The 4,334-nt window shown below is 38.0% G+C and overlaps 1 pseudogene; it reads right to left on the bottom strand.

Annotated features, from left to right (window-relative positions):
• The window catches only part of LOC106103328, a 19,068-nt pseudogene that overhangs the window by 4,148 nt on the left and 10,586 nt on the right, over positions 1–4,334 (bottom strand).

Below are 4,334 nucleotides of genomic sequence, written 5' to 3' on the forward strand. Positions count from 1 at the left end.
TCTCCTCCAATGAGATGCCTAGGAACTCTTGGTTCGGTGCCTGCGAATGTAATAAATATATGCCTTCAGAACCAATTATAAAATATTCAATATAGAAATGAAATATGTTTCAGACGATCTATTCTGATCAGTGGAATATTTGAATTAAAACTTTAAAATGATGCGTGTGTAAACACATTTTTAAATGTCCATCGATTGAAATTGTTACTTTTTTTACCTGAGGCACATTTGGCAAGTTGTGAACCAACAACCAGAACAGTTTGTGCGCGACGGCCGGCGCTGAAAGTGCGCGGGATAACAGCAGCTCTGAAATAATAATATGAATTCACACGCAGCCGTTATCTTGTAACTCTTACACATCTAAAATCATGCATATCTGCATATATCACACGGACATGGCGAACTGATAATCTATGCTAGGGGAGGAGAGCTACTAACATGGTAAATTTGTAAAAGTTATATCTTACACTAGCTTTCACCCGTGAATCCTTACGCGTGGGATTAAAAAAACAAAACTGAGTAGCCTACATGTTCTTCCAGATTACCATTTACATCTATACCAAATTTCATTCAGCCGTTTTGACTACAAACTCTAACAAACATCCATCCATCTAATCTTTCGCATTTATAATATTATTATGATTATTGAAGTATCTCGGGGGAGGGCAGCTATCCCTTTCTAATGGGATGCCATTACTATGGCTTAAATAACCAGATTTTTTTACTATTTTAGTATTTTTCGTACCAGCGAGGGGGCTAGCCTCATACGTCTCGTAGCGCAGCGCTTGCGTCAGCTGCGGCAGGACGCGGATCAGGTCATCGTCAGACATGCCGTTGATCAGCTCCGCAGCGAACTCCCGCACAGCCATGTCGGGGAAACTGGAAAACGGTAAACATAAATTTAAGACATCGAAAAAGTTAAACGAATGCAAAAATAACGTAAGCAAAATTTTCCGTACATTTCTTACTAAATCAAAGATTCTGAAAATATGTATAGACATAGTTGACACTTCTTTTGAAATATTTTTCATATTATCTCACTATTTACTGATAACCTCAAAATAATTAAGTACTATTTTAATGCATATACTATACTTTAGTTTATTTTTGATCTTATTATAATTGAGTAAAATGTTTCATTACACGAGGTGGCGTACTAAACTTGACAAATGATATAGGACCTTGTTCAATGTAAAATACAACCTCTTTGGCTGACGAGAAGTATGAATACAGCTAAAGAGGTTGCATACTGGCCACCGAGACTTTTACGCGATTTATTAAAGAAAAGTAGTAGTAAAACAAGAGAAGAAAAGGAAGCAAATTATTGATAAGATGTAATAGTCATAGTTTTGTTAAATAAATATGTAAATAAGTTTAAATGAAAGTGTATATAAAAGAGTTTTCTGGCTGCCGCGCTGTCGGTAACAACCTTTCAGAGAAAATACCGGTGAAATCATTTTGTTCTTTGCCTCGTGTATATATTTTTTAAATGTCTTTGTACTATACATTAATGTAGTTTAGTTCTGTACCAGGGCAGGAGGAGATGCATAGCGTTGAGGGGCGAGGGTTTCTCCCATCGCTGCAGCAGACGCACGAGCTGCGCGCGGTGCTCGCCGCACCAGCTGGTGCCCCCGCCAGCTCCACCAGGTACTGCCGCTTCTCCCACATCACCTGAACCATTAATGTAAGGTTTAATATCACATACCAATTTTATCTTCCTTTGTTTCCTTCTCACGCTGTTCTATTAAACAAACGATGATAATAAAAACAAAAAATGTTTGTGGAAGTACAGAATATGATACTATTCCACTTATAATACTTATAATAGTTCTATGACCATTAAAAATCAATGAACAGCATAGGAACAACTTTATAGAGGTCTTTAGTTATAACTGTGGAGGGGTAACCAGTAGACGGAGGCCTAAAAAGAGGTGTATAACGTGAAAAAAGACGTGATTATAAAGGGAGTGCCAACTAAGACGACAGAAGATAAATTAACCTGAAAGACGAAATCCTCGTACACCGATCTTACGAGAGTGGGATGAGGAAGAAGATATAATAATATACAAGTTATGAACGAGACATGTATAAAAGTAATTTCGGTGGTTTAGCGTTATCTGGTGAGCTAAGTTACCTCTCTCCCCTCCGTGGGCATCCTCTGGTAAGCGCCCTGTTCTATGAGGTGCAGCAGCTGCGACTGCGTGTGACCGTCCAGCGATTCGAATGCCGGCAGCTCCTCTTGTGTGCTGTTCTTCTGCTTCTCCTCGTCTCCATTCGTCCACTTCACACCCGTACGGGTGTAGATTGGGATCTCTAGAATGTTCCAAAGGTAAATTGACAGGAATTACAAAGAAAAACAAGATTAGTATTTAAATAAGTCATAATATAGCGATAACGACTAAATGTGAAGATAAGTAATCTATACTAACATTACAAAGAGAAACGAATTGTATTTTTGTAAGTATTGAAGTAATTCCAAAACTACTGGGCCGATTTTAAAAATTCTTTCACCGTTAGAAAGGTAATTTATCTGTTAATAACATAGGCTACATTTCTTATTTTCACGCAGGCGAAGTCGAGAGCAACAACTAGTATATATTTTTTTTGTTACTTAAAGTCACACTTTTTTACAAGTAGGTATTCGTTGCTGGGACATCTTATTAAGTAAAAAATGTCCCGTTCTTACATACATAACATTTTGTTTCTTATCTAATAGTGACTCGTTTTAATACATTTTTATAGTGTGCTTTTATGTTTGTAGTGTGTGTGATGATCGTTAGAGAATAGATAGAATATATATTGTGTTTCATTCAAGTATATGTGTGTCCGTATGTATGTATGTATGTATGTATGTATGTATGTATGTATGTGTATGTGTGTGTATGTATGACTGACCGATGTTGAGCAGCGGGTGCGGCGCGGGCGGCGCGTGCAGCGCGTGCGGCGCGGGCCCGATGCGGCGGTCGCACTGCGCCGGCCACAGCGGCAGCACGTAGTTGCCCGACGCCAACATACTGAACAGATAACCAATTATTAAAAAACTACATTTTTGCCGCAACCTAATTCGCGTATAATTAAAAGGAAATGAGTAACATATGTAATATTCCAGACTTTAGTCTATATCTGTGTCAAATTTCAGCTTAATTATTTAGCCATTTTGGAGTTTTCTACTAACAAACATCCATACATCCAAAAAAAATTTAACATGAGTAATATTAAGATTCGATTTGAGAACTATGACGTCATCACAAAGCTTGATTTTATATACGGGATATTTCAAACTAGCTTTTGTCCGCGATTTCGTATACGCAGAATTAAAAAAAAATAGTCCAAGTGTTCTTTTAGTCTATGTCCTACATTATACCAAATTAATCTAGATTTGTTACTGTATTTTGGAGATAAATAGTAACAAACATCCATCCATTTACATATACAATATTAGTATAGTTGTGTTACCCGTCGTAGTCGAACATCTGTATGGCGGCCCAGCCGAGCTCGACTTGGTCGTACTGCACGCCGCCCTCCGCCTCCCCCTCCCCCTCCGGCGCGCCCTCGCCCGCCGGCTGGCTGTCGTCCGCGCGCTGCGTGCGCCCGAACAGCGTCAGCACCAGCCGGCACTCGCGCGGCAACGTGCTCACAGGCATATCTTCCAGATTCAACCTGACAGATTAACGGTCCTTCAGATCATATCATCAGCTTACTGTATGCCATCTCTAAGGGGCTTAGAGCTTTAAGTTATTAGGACAGAATTAAAAACGATTGGATAGACAAAAAAACATAAAACCAAAAATCATTTATTTATTCAATAATCTAACATTTACTAAACGGACTACTGTAGTCTATAAATTCTTATAGCACGATCATACATAAAATTGCATCATTACAGGATCGTTCCTAAATTAGAAAGACAAATTTTGAATAAGTGACAAACTAACTTTACTATTATATTAGAATAAAGCGTAAACACACACATCTTTCTTGCCTAATGTCAGCAATTACAGCATAATTTGGAATAACTCTTTCTTTAATAAAAGGCCCTACACTTCCGTTACGCTTTAGGCTATATATTTTCACGCTATTAAACTAATATTTTGGATAAAAACCATAATGTGGGAAAGAGACCATAAATTGCTGCCAACATCAAGGAATCAAGGTTGCCATTTGCAATTGATAATTTGACAAATGTAAACAATAAAATGATTTTTTTTATAATTTTGTAGAATGTAGTCACATGGGTACAGCTAGTAGCTAATAAAAACTAAACAATGAAAAGGTTACCAAGTATCAAAGATAATCCTGGGATAGAAACCCCCGCACTCAATCTTGGAGGAGTG

Source organism: Papilio polytes, unplaced genomic scaffold (assembly GCF_000836215.1).
Source record: "Papilio polytes unplaced genomic scaffold, Ppol_1.0 DF823823.1, whole genome shotgun sequence".
Classification (NCBI taxonomy): domain Eukaryota; kingdom Metazoa; phylum Arthropoda; class Insecta; order Lepidoptera; family Papilionidae; genus Papilio; species Papilio polytes.